This window comes from Gymnoscopelus braueri (assembly GCF_963280865.1).
Source record: "Gymnoscopelus braueri genome assembly, chromosome: 15".
NCBI lineage: Eukaryota > Metazoa > Chordata > Actinopteri > Myctophiformes > Myctophidae > Gymnoscopelus > Gymnoscopelus braueri.
Genome location: NC_137620.1, coordinates 42602914 through 42621371, shown reverse-complemented (window position 1 = coordinate 42621371; position 18458 = coordinate 42602914).

Sequence of the window (18458 nt, the reverse complement as noted above, 5' to 3'; positions counted from 1 at the left end):
CCAATATGAGAATACGTTCTTAGAAAACTTGAGGACGAAAAACACTCAGAAAATGCAGTATTTTTCTTTCTTCCCCCTGTGACTATCTTTAGATGACAGATGTACTTGTCTGATGGTTTAAGTGCAGCCATCCTGATGCATAATAAATCTCAAGGAAGGGGGGATTTACACGACAAGAAAATGATGTCTTTTCTGTTCTAAGATCACAGTGTTGTGTTGTGTGTTGGGCTGTGTGTGCTCATGCAGCAATATGTGCCTCTTAGCAGGTGCTGGATGTCGATAAGAGACAACTTCTTCAAAGCCCTTGTAAACCCTGCGTAAGTAAATATGTACATACATACATGCATATGTGTGTGCGTGCGTGCGTGCGTGCGTGCGTACGTACATACATACATACATACATACATACATACATACATACATACATACATACATACATACATACATACATACATACATACATACATACCTACCTACCTACCACCCCATTCGGATACTATCAATGCATTGAATGAGACATTATCACGTTTTATCAGACCATTGAATGGGCGAAGTAGGCGACATACTGACCTACCCGCGATTTATCAGACCATTCATTGGGTGTTATCAGGACGTACTGACCTACCGACGGAGATGACTTAAAAAGTTACGTTTCGGTTTCGGACCGCAAAAGAGGCATTAAGTCTCGAGCAAACTGGAGCCACGTGAGGGACCACCGAGCAAGCTAAGTCGCGCGAGTTGCCGTCCCAAACGTTGCGACGTTCGATTGAGCCTACTCAGCGCCGTTCGTGTTATATACCGATAGGCACAGCATCTTAAATCATGTTGTGGGGACTGCTCTGCCTCCGAGTAGGTCAGTATCTCCTGATTACGCCCCATGAATGGTCTGATAAATTGCGGGTAGGTCAGTATGTCGCCTACTCACCCATTAAATGGTCTTATAAAACGTGATAATGTCTCATTCAATGCATTGATAGCATTCGTACGTACATACATACATACATACATACATAAACGTGTCGTTTCGCGTTGTTTCGAGCTTGTAGATCTGCTACTTTTGATGCTTTTGTGTGACACTGTAGTTTGATCAAGTAGGGTATTAACTCTATAAACGCCATTGACTCGAAAACGCGTCAATTACTACTTAATCCACCCACGCCATTGACGCGTTTGACGCGTTGGATTTGCGTTCATTGTTTAATCTCTGATCGCGCTATGCTGCTTAAAATGCAATGTTATTCTCGAGTTCCACTTACTTCACCCATATCTGCATCCGGTTTCATGATCTGGGTTCCGTTTCCGGTTTTTGATTATTTTCCCCCGGTCATTTTCGTCCAAAATAGGTAAACAAACGGTTTTTCACACGGTATAACGGACAAACGGACAGCTTCTCTTCTATAATCTATGGTCTGGGTGACGATCAGTCATCGCCGTCGTGTATCACATCGTAATTTTGACGATCAAAACAATCTGGGACGACGTCACATCCGTTTTCATGTTTTTCCCTGTCTAATCGCTCAAGAAGGGTAACAGTGACACAGGGAGCTGATCAAGCTATCATGTGCTGCTCTCTAGTGGCGGATTTGTGCTGCGTCTTTAAAAAACAGTCTGATCAATTATTTTCATAAAAATTTTCAAAATATAAAAATTAAAAAAACACGAAAATTGCTGGCAATGGGGGAGTACTTTATGAAAATACTCTGGCAGTCAAAGAGTTAACTAAAAGTTAGAATATGGAGATGAGAGGTTTTTCTGCTCGACAACAGCGTATATTACTATATTATATTATATTATATTATATATTATATTACTAATATCTGGGATTTATATACTGTAGCGCTTTTCTAAGTACTCAAAGACGCTTTACACGTGTGAGGGGCCAGGGGAGAGGACAAAACTACTCCCATTTACGCCATCATTAATTTTTAGCTTTGTACCATATAATTACTTTTAAAATAGCTATTTTCTTTACTTCATTTTCTCTCTTCAAAGGGACAGATATCTCATTTTGAGAATAAAAACTCTTCAAATGCTACACAAAAAACATGTAATTCACAGAACCACTCATCTGCGATGCGAGCCCTTCATTTCAATTTGGAGTCTGTATTTATGTCAATCTGGAGCGTTGTGTGTGTGTGTGTGTGTGTGTGTGTGTGTGTGTGTGTGTGTGTGTGTGTGTGTGTGTGTGTGTGTGTGTGTGTGTGTGTGTGTGTGTGTGTGTGTGTGTGTGTGTGTGTGTGTGTGTGTGTGTGTGTGTGTGTGTGTGTGTGTGTGCGCGAGCCATGAAATGAAACAAAATGGCTCAGAAAATGATGATGTTGATGTAAAATTATACATCCAAGTCCTGCAGATGGCCGCGATGAAGCATCTGCGCTGTCACTTTCATGTGTGCAGCGTCTCTGTCATTTCTGTACCGTGACGCTGTGCATCCTGGAAACCTCGTAACTCCATATTTACGCTTTTTGTCGTATATTAACGCTACACTACTTCCATCTTACAAGAGTGACGCACGAAAGTAGCGAAAAAGAGAAGATCTACGAGCTTGTTGATCGGCTCTTTTCACTATTGTAAAATTCCCCTTCAATCTAACTCATTCGTTGTGAAATTGAGAATATATGTTATGTTGTGAACCATAAAGTACTTGAGTACAAAGTTTGTTGGACATTTGCTTTACTTGAGTATTTACTTCTACCCCACTATGCAGCTCAGCGGCAAATATTGTACTTTTTTACTCCACTACAATTATTTGACGGCTTTAGTTACTGGTTACTTGACCGATTTAGATTATTATTACAAAACATCAACCATTTAAGCCCTATTGTATACGTAGGCTATTAAAAAATTGATGATCTACAAGCTCACAACACGTCGGGAGGCGTCGCGTTGTAAACTTGTAGATCGGCTATTAAAAAAAAAGTTGAACGTTTAGAGTACTTTGGCACTTTATATCTTGATGCCATTACTTTTATACTTTTACCCAAGTAACATTTTTAATACAAGACTTCTACTTGTAACAGAGTATTTCTGTAATGTGGTATTGCTACTTTCAGCAACATAAGTTTTTCAAAAAACTCTTAGGATTTAGAACAGTGATTTTTCAAAACATGTTCAAGAATAGCAGATCTACAAGTTCACAGCGTGTCAATTCGAGCCGCGCTGTGAGTTACATCTGCTATTTTTTTTAATAATTTAGAAAAATCTTGAAAGTGTTGAAAAATGTCAAATAGTTTTTTTTCTTGAATTTAGAGTAGCCAGTTCTTTTTTTTTTTTGACCTATTTTTCTCCCCAATTTAGTCAATTTAGTTATGCCAACTAATTCCTCCCCACACACATTTGTGTGTTGTCGCTGCTGTTGTATCCCACTGACTCGCCTGCCAGTGAGGAACCACCACCAGGAGGACGTAGAGCCTTCGTGCTATTCCTCCCGCCCAACACTCCCCGCTCGGCACGAAAACGTTTGAGAACCACTGATATATAGAAGGCATTTTGTAGACTCTGCCTCAGGTCTTAATGGCTTAACTCCCCCTCCATCTCTCCAATCTCTCCCCCCCGCCAACACTGGCTTCGTAGTGAAATGGAGAATATGTCATGTACAGGTGGTACGATTATGGCAACAAAAGCCAATTGATTCCATTGAACTGCAGCCACCTTGGCCCTGCTGTCCGGATCGCTGTCCGAGCCAATGAACGGTGGGATAATTCCACCGTCGTCCGTTTACTCTGAACAGGAATGGCCTCTCAGAGTATATCGTTGCTGTCGGGCAGATATACCTCTTATCTCCACATTCTAACTTCTTGTGTTTTTTTTCTTAACCCTTTAAGACCTGAAGCCGATTCTACATGTCTCCTAAATCCCAACAGTTTTCTGAAAAAACGTATGTTTCTATATCGGTGGTGCTCATGTTTTTCATGTCAAGGACCCCCAAAATGATATGTATTTGGCCGCGGACCCCCATCTCAAAATATGTTGTTCCAGGGACCCCCCCAGAAGCAACGATTTGAGTTACAAATGTTCGCTTTAAAGATTTGCACAATTTTTCGAAATTTTTCTAAAATAGCAGATCTACAAGCTCGTAGCGCGGCACTCGGTGCCGCGCTACGAGCTTGTAGATCCGCTATTTTTGAATAGCCCAAAGTGTAAAATAATGAGTTTTTTAGCTCAAATCAAAAAGTGACACAGATGCTTTCCAGGTCTTAATGGGTTAAATCAAGGGCCTACTTGATCACACCACAGCGTCACACAAAAGCATCAAAAGTAGCAGATCTACAAGCTTGTAGATCTGCTTACTTTTGCCGTCGTTTTGAATTTGAATCCTGAAACGTCACGGTTGTGTACATATGAGGTTTCCCACCCCGACAGAGACGGTATTATCTGCTCAGCTTAGCCTTGGGGGGGAATTAGTCACACCAGCTGCAGTGTATGGGCATTTATTGTGTCCTCAACGATATTTCATAATAACCACCGCTATGTGGATTATCCACGATCGATACTCAATTATGTCTTTATCACTGCTGGAACTGTGTGCGTGTGTGCGTGTGCGTGTGCGTGTGTGCGTGTGCGTGTGCGTGTGCGTGTGTGTGTGCGCGTGCGCGTGCGCGTGCGTGTGTGTGCGTGCGTGCGTGCGTGCGTGCGTGCGTGCGTGCGTGCGTGCGTGTATAAGTGTGTAAGTGAATGAGCGAGTGCGTGTGTTTTTATATTTGTGTTTGTGTGTGTGTGTGTGTGTGCGTGTGCATGCGTAAGTTTGTAAGTGAATGAGCGTGTGAGTGTGTTTTATATCTGTGTGCATGTGTGTGTGTGTGTGTGTGCGTGTGCGTGCGTAAGTGTGTAAGTGAATGAGCGAGTGCGTGTGTTTTTATATTTGTGTGTGTGTGTGTGTGTGTGTGTGTGTGTGTGTGTGCGTGCGTGCGTAAGTTTGTAAGTGAATGAGCTTGTGAGTGTGTTTTATATTTGTGTGCGTGTGTGTGTGTGGGGGGGGGGGAGCAGTGACCACATAATGTAGCTCATATGGGAATAATTCTTTATTTTTTGGGGGAAGATAGACAGGCAGAGAAAGAGAGAGAGAGAGTTGACGGACAGATTGAAGTATCAGGTAACGTTGTATTGAGCTGTCATATACCAGTAGGGTTGCAAACCAAACTCGGGATCCAATTAATTAATTGAATCGCAGCGAAGCTGAACGTGAACTGACCTTGGTGCTGATGAACAGAAAGGAGAAGTTCTTGTTCATGACGCCTGATCGCTACCAGGCCCTGAACTGAACCTCTAGGGCTGTGTGGTCACCATCACCAACATACTAGATGAAGTCCCAACAACATTCTGTATAAGTTAGTGACAAATACAAGCTTCCTCATTCTTCTTGATTCTACAGTACTGTATGCTTTCAAAACGGTGTTCCATAACAGTGTGTGTTCCAGCACTGTGGCATACAGCAGTGGTTCTCAAACATCTCAGGCCGTGAACCCCCAACATAATCATGTTTGAACTGGGGACCCCCTAGCCTGGTATCCAGCCTGCTTCGCTACGTTCGGCGGACTTTTTTTTCTCTCTTCGCTTCTCAGTCTGGAGAGCACCCTATTGACTCGTTTTGCAGAACTACACTGGAACTACATATGTTACGTTGGGCAACGTCGTTGCTGATTGGATGTTGTTCAAACGAATGACGAATCACAACGATCACACTGTTTTTTTTTGTCCCGCCCCGCACCACAGACCAATCAGAAGCCACGGTTCGATTCCTACCTTATGCCATGTCCCGCCTCCCTTGGAGATAGGAGGCTTTCCAGACTGAGAAGCGAAGAGAGAAAAAAAAGTCCGCCGAACGTAGCGAAGCAGGCTGGATCCCAGGCTAGGGACCCCCCACCCTGACAATCACTTGGAATTGTAGGAGTTCAGGCATTACGTTTAGTTTGACTCGGTTCCACAGATAAATATTGTGAAAATAGCCGATCTGAAAGCTCGGCTATTTTCACAATATTTGCCTGTTTCTTAGGTAATATTTGATCATTTGGCAAATGTTTTGACCAGTTTTTATAGTATGTTGATTATTTCTGAAGCAGTAATATAAATTGTCACTTTAGAAATGTGCAGATAACCATGTTAACTTATACTATATGTTGGTTTGTTTACTGTTGAGTGAGAAATCAATGTTGCACATTTCAGCTAATCATCTGTGGATATAAAAGACGTAGTTATATATATCATTCATTGTATTGTCAGAACATGATGTGCTCTGTAATTATAATACTGTGTGTGAAATATTGAAGCCAGCGTGGCCTTCCAGGGATATAAAAGAAAATGTTTGCACTTGACATTGCTTTGTCATCTCAAACCAAGAACACATAAGCTTGACGTACAGCTCAGTCTATGATACAAGACGGGTCATAGATTATTCACTGTCTCAGCGTTTTTGATGTTTAATTCAATGTGCCGCGATGTGACACGTTGGGAGCTTATAGATCTGTCAGTGGTGGAAAAAGTACTACATTTATTTACTTGAGTAAAAGTATCGATACTGCAATATAGAAATACTCTGTTATACGTTAAAGTCCGGAATTCAACATTTACTTGAGTAAAAGTACAAAAGTATTGGTATCAAAATGTACTTAAAGTACCAAAAGTAGAAAGTACTCATTATGCAGAATGTCCCATTTCAAGCTTTCAAATGTACAACAAATCTTTTGAAAATAGTAGATCGGCTATTTTCCAATGGCCAAAATCGATAGGGTTGAAGTGGTTAATGTATGTTTTGCAATGCGACGCGTTGTGAGCTTGTAGATCGGCTATTTTCAAAAAGTAAAAATACCTCAAAATTGTACAGTACAGCACTTGAGTAAATGTACTTAGTTACTTTACACCACTGATATACAGTCGAATCATTTTACAACCAGGATCCTCGTGGTAAGTCTACATTGGATTGTTAGGACGTTATTGGTCGATAATGAAATCCTCTATACGGAGGAAAGGGATGGGATTCTTTACTTCGGGAAAACCTGAAGTAAAGACACTTATAGAAGCTCTATAAGTGTCTGCTCTCACTCGCTAAATCATTCAAAAGAAGATAAACGGCTGTAGAGGTGGACTTTTGCCCGGAAAGGCCCACATGGGGGGCACCAGCCCAAATGGACCAGGGCTTAATCCGTGCTTGACTCCAGGCAGCCACGTTAAGCCTTTAGTCAAAGGTAAAAAACATAAAATCTGAATTGGTAATTTGGTCTATATGAAACACATTGTCTCCCAAGCTCGCAAACAAACAAAACTTCAAACATCAATTTTATCACTCTACAACGCCCCGCCTCACATGAACAACACAGCCTGTAAACCTAATGCTATGGATTTATGGCGTCGAGTCGAGTTTATCTACAAAGTCAACTCAAAAACATTCTGGATATGTGAAGCCGCTCCAAACGTATAATCCCTCGATCCACCAGCCCACGCACCTGCAAGGAGGAAAACAAACCTAGAGAAAATGCAAGAGGTGGAAAAGAAGACAGGAGAGTAGAAAGGTACATATATGTTCAAACAGCAAACAAATACAAAAACAGACAAATAAATAAATTAATACGGACTGAAAAAGATGTTGTACTCTTTTGCAGTGGTGTTAAGTACATTTACTCAAGTACTGTACTTGAGACAATTTTGAGGTACTTTTGCTTTCCAATTGTCTATACTTTTACTTCTACTCCACTACATGTCAGAGGCTAATATTGTACTTTTACTCCACTACAATTATTTGAAAACTTTCAAACTAGTTACTTTGTAGATATAAATGATTACATTATGAAACATACATTAACCACTTTAACCCAATTTGTATACCTTAGGCTATTTTCAAACATTTTTGTACTTTTACGTACATTTTACGTACATTTTGATACTCAAGTAAATGAATTGAATTCCAGACTTTTACTTGTAACAGAGTACTTCTACATTGCAGTATTGATACTTTTACTTAAGTAAAACATTTGAGAACTTTTTCCACCACTGCTCTTTTGGTTGGAAACAAGCAAGCGCTTATTAATACTTTTCATTGGTTCAATATGTATTAATATTTAAGTTGAAATACGGAGATACAGTACTCGGTTTCTGCCCTGCAGCAACAATGCGTTACATAAAAAAACACTAACGACCAACAGGAAGAGGCAGACAGAAACGACAAGACACCGAATGAAACTCTAAGGAACTGTTGCAGCAGAATAGAACATATACGCTGGGTCCATTTCTACACAGTTAACCCATTAAGACCGGGAACGCATCTGTGTCATTATAGATCTGCTATTTTCTTGTTTTAATCGAGAAAATTTGTGCAAATCTTTGAATATATTATGTATATTTTTAAAGCGAACATTTGTAACTCAAATCTTTGCTTCTGGGGGGGTCCCAGGAACAACATATTTTGAGATGGAGGGGTCCGCGTCCAAATACATATCATTTTGGCGGGTCCTTGACATGAAAAAGTTTGAGAACCACTGGCAACATAAGTTTAAAAAAAAAAAAATTTTAGAAGACATTTGTAGAATCCCCCAGAAGCAAAGATTTGAGTTAAAAATGTTATAAATAAAAAAATATATATTCAAAGATTTGCACAAATTTTCATGATTTAAAAAAAAAATGCAGATCTACAAGCTCATAGTACGGCACTCTGTGCCGCGCTACGAGCTTGTAGATCTGCTATTTTTTGAATAGCCAAATAAATCTTAAAGTGACACAGATGTGTTCCCGGATGGAATGGGTTAAATCAACAGTCAACTCTTTGGCTCGCTTTGATAACGGCGCCCTTTGATGTGTTGCTGGTTGCTTTGGCAAGGCCTGGGCTCGCCACCCCCCTCCTCTTCCTCTTCCTCTTCCTCCTCCTCCTCCTCCTCCTCCTCTGTGGTTCGGGAGGGAAAAACAGGAGGGAAAGAGAAGCAACCCAAAAAATGAATAAATAAAATCCGAGGGTTGGAGGCAAACCGATGGAGCTTTATTTTTTTTTGACGGGATAAATCTCCAATGGGTTGCCTCGCCCTGTTGGCACTGAAGCCAAACTTTTACAGTGTGAGGTTAACGTCCGTTTTAAGGAATAGTTCACCCCCAAAATGATTGTTTTTGTCGCATTTCTAAGCCAATAATTTGATGACCGGGCAGCAGTTCCGGTAGGAGACACAAAGATTCTCCTTTGTGTCTCCTACCGGAACCGCTGCCTACCAGTCCGCTGGTCATCACATTTATTAAGGCATTAAGGAATGCGACAAAAAAACTAAATAAATATCCATGAATTCAAGTCTCCAGGGGGTGACTAATCGATAGAAAAAAAGTAATTTATTTGGGTGAACTATCCCTTTAATGCACACCTAATCTTACGTTGTGTATGCGTTTCCCCAAGAACAGCGTTCAGTTATTCTGTGATAATTTTTTTGTGACATTATAGTGGTTGTTCACAACTTCACACTGTCCACAAAAAGCATACATTTACTCAAGTACTGTACTTAAGTACAATTTTGAGGTATTTTGGTACTTTACTAGAGTATTTACAATTTCCAATACTTTTACTTCTACTCCACTACGTCTCAGAGGCAAATATTGTACTTTTACTCCACTACAATTATTTGAAAACTTTAGTTACTAGTTACTTTGCAGATATACATTATGATATTATGAAACATACATTAACCACTTCAGCCCTATTTTATACATAGGCTATTTGAAAATAGCCGATCTACAAGCTCACAACGCGTCGCGAGCTTGTAGATCTGCTATTTTCAAATATTTTAGTACTTTTACTTTTGTTACTTAAAGTACATTTTGATACCAATACTTTTGTACTTTTACTCAAATACATTTTGTATTCGGGACTTTTACTTGTAACAGAGTACTTCTACATTGCAGTATTGATACTTTTACTTAGGTAAAACATTTGAGTACTTTTTCCACCACTGACAATTGGAACCAAATGCACCAGATAATCTATTTTAATAAAATAAATAATGAATGGTTGCAGGCCCTATCGCCATGGTAACCTGCAAGGTGACAGGAGCGTAAAAGAAGACCACGGCCCGATTAACATAGAACAAAAAAAGAACACTCCCGCACACTTGATTCAAATGCTAAAAGTTTTAATGGGGAAACTGTTTCCCATTAAAACTTTTTGCTTTTACTAGAGTTTTTCTACGAATAGCAAGTGGATGAAAAATGGCTCTAGCTTGGGCTCTTTGGTTGTTTTTGTTCCCTTGAGGTGGTTTTATCATACTGAACATCTAGTGGGCTAAATGGGCCCGCTGCCCGCCGTTCAACATGAGTGGCGGGCAACAAGAGGCGGGTCCCGCAAAGTGCGCCCGAGTCCTTACAAAGCCCACCTCTGCCACGTAGTATCCCTGCCAAAGCTATAACCAGCACTTTATTCTAAAAAACACTTTCAAGATTAAAAATAAATAAATAAAAGAAATAGCAGATGTACAAGCTTGCAGCATGGCACGAAGTGACGCGCTGTGAGCTTGTATATCTGCAATTTTTGAGAACCCACTGTTCTAAACTCCTATGACTTTTATGAAAAACGTATGTTGTTATAGCCTATGTAGCCAACCTTTCCTGGTCTTAATGGGTTAAAACATACCATCAACTACCCCCCCCCCAACTACTTTACATCTATTGCAAGCATATGTAACATTATAGTGGATCAGTTTGCAGAGCGCCCAGGCTCGTCGAGTCCCCTTCAAACAGTGGTGAACAGGCCTAGTAGCCTTGGTGACATTCAATTTGTACTTGTACTTCAACTAATGGGCTGCCGGGGCCAATTTCCCCAAAGCATTCTACCATTCTAGCCATTGCCAATTTAAGCCACAGCGTTGCTCATTAGTTGAAGTGCGTTCCAACATGTCATGGTCGCTGTCCGTGGTCCTGAACTCAAATGCTTTGTAAAGCCCTGCAGATGGTTGTTATGAAGCGATGTGAGTTATAATAACATTGAATTGAAATGTAACTTCCAGCTTTCATTTATTATGTAGCCTAAAGCGCCATAATGAAACCGTATAAGTGCTTTTTTCTGACTGGCTTGTCCACCACAACAGAACTGTGTGTAATAGTTGAGGGGAGGGTGGGCTGGGGGGTGCTGGAAAGTGATGGAAAGTAACTAAGTACATTTACTCAAGTACTGTACTTTTTTTGATGTATTTTACCTTACTGGAGTACTTCTAATTTTCCAATCATTTTACTTCTACTCCACTACATCTCAAAGGCAAATATTGTACTTTTACTCCACTATAATTATTCATCATTGTGATGTATGCTGAGAACAGCGGCCCAAGTAATATGCGCGTTTCTAAAACAAAAATAATGTTTTGTGCTAAATGGTCGCCTTTTAGGCAATTTTTAAAGGACAACCTTGTGACAACATACTCAGACTGCACTACACTGTTTTCAGGAAGACAAAGGAAGTACAATGAATGAATAAATTAATGCATTATTCTTTCTCGTACCAACAAAAGTTAAAGACACAGTTTAGGCCTGTCACAATCATGACATTTGTCTTGACGATGAATCGTGAATTGCCTAAACGTTGTTTAAACCAGTGGTTCTCAACATTTTCAAGTCGAGGACCATTAATATGTGTCCGCGGTCCCCCCCATCTGAAAACGTGTTGTGCCAGGGACCCCAGTACCAGATTTGTGTCGTTAAAATGGTTAAAAATAATTCCACATTTGTAACTTTTTATTTTCAAGAATTCTTTTTTTTTTAATAGCAAATCTACAAGCTCACAACGACAACGCGTGGCACCGCAACGCATTGTGAGCTTGTAGATCTGCTATTTTCAAATAGCCGATGGCTATAGGTTTAAAGTGCTCATGTGGCCTGTTAGTCACTTCTTTTGGGCTTGTTTTCATAGACCTGGTTGCTTATGTCTCTCGCTAAATCTGGCAACGCCGGAGAAAAGACGTGGAAGGGAAGGGAAGGGAACGGTAGCACATGTGGGCTGCGGCGGAGCTGTCAGAGTAGCACGGTCCACGGGGTGGAAGAAAAGAGCGCGGCACGGACACGACAGATGGCTCACTTTGATGACGGCGCCCTTTGATGTGCGCTGGTGCTCTCTGGCAAGGCCTCGGCTCGCTGCCGCGCTTTGAACAACTTTCACCCTCCCTCCCTCCCTCCCTCCCTCCCTCCCTCCCCATCCTCCGTGGTTCGGGAGGGAAAAACAGTGGGGAAAGAAGCAACCGAAAGAATAAATAAATCAAATCCGAGGGTTGGAGGCAGCAATCAATGGAGCCTAGGAGTAAATCTTCAATGGGTTGCCCTGGCCCCGCTGGTGCCAAAGCCAAAAAGAACATGTTTTCATGTTTTTAGGCCAAAGAAGGAGGAGGAGGAGAAGCTGTTGCACTTTTTTTTTTTTTTAACTTAACCCATTAAGGCCTGAGGTTCCGATTCTACAAAATGTCTTCTTAATCCTGACAGTTTTCCTAAAAATCTATGTTCCTGTATCGGTGGTTCGCAAACCTTTTCATGTCAAGGACCCCCAAAATTATATATATTTGGCCGCGGACCCCTGTCTGAAAATATTTTGTTCCAGGGACCCCCCAGAAGCAAAGATTTGAGTCATAAATGTTCGCTTTAAAATATTATATATATTCATAGATTTGCAAAAAAAATCTGGATTTTTCTAAAATAGCAGATCTACAAGCTCATAGCGCGGCACTCGGTGCCACCCTATGAGCTTGTAGATCTGCTATTTTTGATAGCCAAAGAAATCTAAAATGACAGAGATGCGTCCCCGGATTGAATGGGTTAAAAAGTTAAACTAAAGGAGCACTTCACTCATTTTCAACCTTATCTTATAATTCCTAATGTTCATGTGAAGTCATAACCAATCGTATGGTCTCTGTGTCGGGTGGAAACCTCATATGTCCAAAACTGTTACTTTTCAGGATTCAAATTCAAAAGCATCAAAAGTAGCAGATCTACAAGCTCGGAACGCGGCGCGAAGCGAAGCGTTTCGAGCTTGTAGATCTGCTACTTTTGCTGCTTTCGCGTGACGCTGTAGTATGATCAAGTAGGTAGGGCGTTAATTTACGAAAAAACACAAAAAGTTAGGAAGTTTCTGCCCGACATCAACGACGTGTCTGTCTGTGTTTGAACAGCTAAATCCACCCTAACCACATACTAAACCTCCACTCATGGTGTTATTACATTACATTACATTACATTACAGTCATTTAGCAGACGCTTTTATCCAAAGCGACTTACAATAAGTGTATTCAACATAGGTAGGGAACGAAAACTACTAATCACCAGAAGTCTTTAGTGCATTTTCTGCAAAAACAAGCAACCAAGAGTATACCTAGCGCTAAGGTAAAAGTGCAATATATCAGCTACCTATTTCCTTAAACAGATGAGACAAAATAGCTAAATCAAATGAGCATGAGCTAAAACAAATAAGTGTATCGACTAAACAAGATCCAATAGACAATCCAATAAACAATACAGCAATAGAATTGTTCACCTATATGTGCACAAGTCCTCTGACAGTCCGCTTTACAGTAAGGCCCCGTTTAGACGACGTCTCCGTGTAAACATGCAATACGGGGGAAACGACAAAACGTGCGATGTCATGGCTCACGTCGGCTCACGCCGCGTATGCTATTACGCTACTGCTATTATTATAAAGTAACTAAAGTTTTCAAATAATTGTATTATGTGGAGTAAAATTACAATATTTGCCTCTGAGATGTACTGTAGTGGAGTAGAAGTAAAAGTATAGACAATTGGAAATACTCCAGTAAAGTAAAAGTAGGCTACCTAAAAATTTTACTTAAGTACAGTACTTGAGAGTAAATGTACTGTAGGCTAGTTACTTTACATCACTGCGTATATAGCGTAATACAGTAGATAGATGTAGAAAGATAAGGATATGAAATCAGTATGCTCTGTGCTTCACACCAGCTTTGTAGGACACCAGCATGTAACCATTGTCAAATGTGGGCTAGATACAGTAGGAATACAACAATCCACAAAAGAAAACAAAAACAAAATGCAAAACTGTTTTCCAGCTTCCAGGGAATCAAAGTAAAACAGACAAGCATAATGTCGCTATTTGGACAGAAACTGTCTATCTAGATATTTCATCTTTTTTTATGTTTTATACTATTTTATACTTTATCGTAGTGCCGTGCAAAAGTAACAACAGCTATTCTAGAATTATATACATGTTTTTCTTTTCCACGGGTCCACGGCCAAATCATTTTGGGGGTCCTTGACATGAAAAGGTTTGAGCTCCACTTATAGCAACATAGGTTTTACAGAAAACTGTTTGGATTTAGAAGAAACATTTCCTGAAAAGTAACCGTTTTTCGACGATGACTAAAAAAGGTTTGTGTGATCGTTGGACACATCTACCCGGGTTCGGCCTCCGCCGACTAAAGTGTGCCGAGAATAGCAATGGAGGAGCACAACTGTCTCTACGTGGGGGTATACACACCTGCTCCAAGTAGGCGGGTGGCAGATGGAAACAGTGGTCCTCGACACGCCCTCCTGTTGCACCTCTCTCCCACGCCTATAGCGCACAGCCAGTTCCCAAAATACCAAAAACCCATGCAGGCAGGCGGGGCAGGGCTCCTCCAGGAATCGTCAATGCACTCGTTCTCTATCTGCACGCCTCCGTGCCGATCCGCCCCGGCCCTTAATATAGATCCCAGCGGGAGTGAGGGTTTCCATCTTTCCAAAAAAGATCGGCAGCCCATACTGGAAACTAACTAAAGTACATTTACTCAAGTACTGTACTTCACCCATTTTCAACCTCTCTTCATATAATTGGTCCTCACTGATGCTCATTATATAACATGGTATCGTTTCTGTCTACTCACTGTGTCTCAGAGGAGGGCTGTGGGCAGAAACCTGCCTACCAGTGACATCATGCAGGTTTGGTCATTTCAAATAAGATTTCAAACTTTTTTGTATTGATGCAAGAACAATGACTTCTTGAGGTTTCCAGCTGACATAGCAACCCGATCGCCAGAGGAAACGTTCTCATTGAACATTTTTCAAATTCCGTGCGTAGACAACTGGAAAACCCGAAAATCCGTGCAAAGCCGCCTCGCATCTCCCCCATTGTGACTAAACCATTTCGGAGGCACGCAGTCTCAAGGGAACTGTCGCCACGTAAGGGACCACCGAGTGAGCTAAAGCGAGCGAGTTGCCGTCCCGAACGTTGCGACGTTCCCTTGAGCCTACTCAGCGCCGTTTGAGTTACGTACCGATAGGCACAGAATCGTAAATTTTGTTGTGGGGACTGCTCTGCTTCCGGGTTTTTCCGGGTTGCAACTGGTAACGCCCACCGTGGGACTCGCCTTACATATGAACAGATTTTCTGGGTTTCTAGGCAACTATGCACGGAATGACGTGCACTGGATCCGTGCAATGTATACTAAATTCTTGGAGATCAGGTTGGACATAGACAATACGATTGGTTATGAGAATGCCACATTAGTACTGTTTTAGTTTTTCTGTTTTTTATTTTTACATTATCTGGTATTTCCAGTGTTTCAAATGTTCTGCTGCCATGTCATTAAGTCCTATATATTTCTTCATAAGAAGGAAATTAGCCGATCTACGCTAATAATACGCCGATCGACGCTCAAAAGGTGTCGCACTGTGACGAGCTTGTATATGTTATATTTCGGCTATTGTGGAAAACGTTTGGATTTCTTCAAATGTCTTGACTTTTTTAAAATGTTCGTATATGGAAGGCAGGTTGTAAGTGGTTAAGGGAAATGTGTCCAGGATGGAAAGAGGTGTGTCTGAGGACGTGGCCGCTCAGTTTAGTGTTTGTGACAGCACTGCCCACTAAGCCTTCACCCAGCGTGAATGCATCAAACTGTCACACCGTGTGGCGAGCCATTACAAGCCACTCAAACACACACGCAAACACAAACGCACACGCACACGCACACGCACACACACACACACACACACACACACACACACACACACACACACACACACACACACACACACACACAGTGGTGAAGTAGAACGACTCTTTTTTTACTTAAGTAAAAGTTGCAATACCAATATAAAAAAAGTTAAAAACCTGTATTCAACATTTTATTTGAGTAAAAGTACTGGCATCAAAGTATACTCACAGTAGAGAAAAGTACTAAAAAAAATTAAAAGTCTTTCAAAAATCCAATTCAATGCATGTTTTTGAATAGCCGAAGTCCAACATTTGGTTGATGTATGTTTTGTAATAATTCTCAAAATCTACGAAGTAAGTACTTCAAATAATTGGAGTAGTTAAAATGTACTGTATATGTTTGCCTCCGAGATGCAATGGAGTAGAAGTTTAAAGTATATCAAATGGGGGAAAACGGTAAAGTAAAAGAAGCCTACCCCACAAATTGCACTTACAGTAAGTACAGCACTTTCAGTTACTCTGCACCTCTTACTGTGTGGCTTGTAATGGCTCACCACACGTCACCACACAAAAACATACACATTGAGTCAAACTGTGACAAGGATTGGGCACAGACGTACGTCTATAGTGGATGTCACACATGAGTCAGCCCCGCGTCCGTGTCACGGCGTGTGCGTGTGCGCGCGTGTGTGTGTGTGTGTGTGTGTGTGTGTGTGTGTGTGTGTGTGTGTGTGTGTGTGTGTGTGTGTGTGTGTGTGTGTGTGTGTGTGTGTGTGTGTGTGTGTGTGTGTGTGTGTGTGTGTGTGTGTGTGTGTGTGTGTGTGTGTGTGACATCCACAGACGCACGTCAGTGGCAAATCCTCTGACATGCTCCGCCGGGGTTAATTGGTTCTGCACAATTTCTGCTCGACCGCCCACAGGAGAAGGTGTCAAATGTTCCGTAAAGTGACAAGACGATGTGGCTCTCCCCCCCCCCCCATGAAATTGCAAAGATTACGTGGTTAAAGCGGGGCATTCTGGATGACCCCACCACCACACACACACACACACACACACACACACACACACACACACACACACACACACACACACACACACACACACACACACACACACACACACACAACCCCCCCTCATCCTGTGATCTTTGTGCATTCGTAACGTTGACACGATTCTTTCATTTCTCCACGTCGCCCCCTAGCCTCAGTTCTCTTGCATTTTGCATGTGATGTTTGACATCAAAAGTTTGACAGCTCCCCACTCCTTCTCCACCCCCCCCGCCCCCCCATCGCTCTCTCTCTTCCTCCCCCCCGCCCCTCCCTCTCCCTTTCTTCCTCTCTCTCTCTCTCTCTCTCCAGTGAGGTACAGTGATAAACAGTGCCTCTCACATTATGGTGGGTGTCTCTCTGTCTCTCTCTCTCTCTCTCGCTCCAGTGAGGTACAGTGATAAACAGTGCGGTGGGTGTTGGAGGAGAGAGTTCAGGACAGAGGGGGGGCGTGTAAAGGGGGGGGGGGGGGTTATGGATTGTGTGAACCTCTTCATTAGCCGGTCTTGACACTTCGCCTTAATGAGTTTTGCTCGCTGCAGCGCCGGCTGTGCTAATGGCTGCCTCTCTCTCTCTCTCTCTCTCTCTCTCCCTCTCTCCCCCCCTCTCTCTCTCTCTCTCCCTCCACGGAGGGAAAAGTGAGCCAGATGCCACGGGGTCCTGCATGGTTACAGGCAACAAGTGTGAGGGAGGAGAGCAGCGTTTCTTATCAACATATGCCTGACATTATGCCTACAAATCAGTGTAAAGTAACTATTTGGCACAATGACTTGGTTGACTTCAAACTCCATTTTATCCAGGTTAGATTCATCGGAAACGCCCGTCCTTGGTTCTGGTGACTGATATTGTCCTTCTAATATGTGAGGATTTTCAATTACTTTTTTCATTTATTTTTAATATTTTTGGGGGATTTTTATTTTATTTTAAATACAATAAAACATTTATTTAAAAAAAGGGAAGACAGTAGTCGAAAAAACACGGCCCCCTAACGTATTAGGAGGTCAGGATGAGTCACCAGAACAAAGGACGGGTGTTTTTGATGAATCTAACATGCAAAAAATGTGAGGTTGAAGTTATAATGGGTCTGTATAGGAAGGGGGCGTGTCTGATAAAATGAATATCAAATATCTAAATACTGAATCAAGTAACTTAAAAACTGTCTGGGGGGCTCACAAAAGCCTAAGTAGACGATGAAATCACCCACTTTATTAAAAAATAGTGAAATATCCCTTAATGTGCAACATTGTTGTGGTGTGGCGTCGTGAGCTTAATGTAGTTCGGCTATTTTCACAATATGTATCTGTGGAACCGAGTCAAACTCAACGTAACCAACGGATTTATATAATTTGATTGTTTTGGCAGCAATGGCATTCGATAGGGCCTTTGTTAGCAGTGTTACAGGCTGGATCCTCCGTATTCCAATATTGTATGTATTGTGTATTACGGGAGTCTTCAACAGGGGGTCCGGGACCCCTAGGGGGTCCTCAGAGTTACTACAGGGGGTCCGCCAAATCTTTGTGTGATATGATTTTTTTGAC